The following is a 680-nucleotide window of genomic DNA, read 5'->3' as shown; positions in this document are numbered from 1 at the left end:
CGTTGCGATTACCTTACACGTAAAAAAATAACCTTATATATTATGGCAAAAAAACATTCGAAAATACTTATATACTCTTCATTATGCCACCTAATGAATGATCCCATATCAAAAAGCTAATAACATTCATAAGTTAATGAAAAGTATAAGTTTCCGAATGTATGCGACTAATGCGATGTATAAGTTTTTTCTTATACATGTCATTAAGCGCCTGCTTTGGCAAAAAAGTATTAGAAATATTAATAATAAACAACATTAAATTTTTTTTACGTGTAGAAGCAACCAGCAGGAAGCCGCAGTATTCTATTTTATCTCGAGATGCATAATAACTATTGAACTGTCAAATCTAACCATGCTCCGGAGCAGGGTTATTTTTAACCACGGGGAAATAACCATCGAACTATCAAATTTTAACTAAAAGTTAAACGAATCAGTGGAATGGTTCACAGCCTGAATAGCATGTTATCTAAGGTCAAAAGTAATCTTGCTCTGCGAGCAGGGTTATTTGGAAATGTTTGAACTGTTAAGCGAGCTTGTTAGTTTAATTTGATTTTAATTCACGAATCGGACCAAAGCCTAAATAATAAATGATCGATAACATCCTTGCACGCCATCATCATTATCGGTTCAGACCTCTGCGTACTCTCATCGAAAAAGCTCCCGTGAATGACTGTCAAATA

This window comes from Armigeres subalbatus, chromosome 2 (assembly GCF_024139115.2).
Source record: "Armigeres subalbatus isolate Guangzhou_Male chromosome 2, GZ_Asu_2, whole genome shotgun sequence".
In the NCBI taxonomy this organism is placed as follows: Eukaryota; Metazoa; Arthropoda; class Insecta; order Diptera; family Culicidae; genus Armigeres; species Armigeres subalbatus.
Note: the sequence above shows the minus strand (reverse complement) of the source record.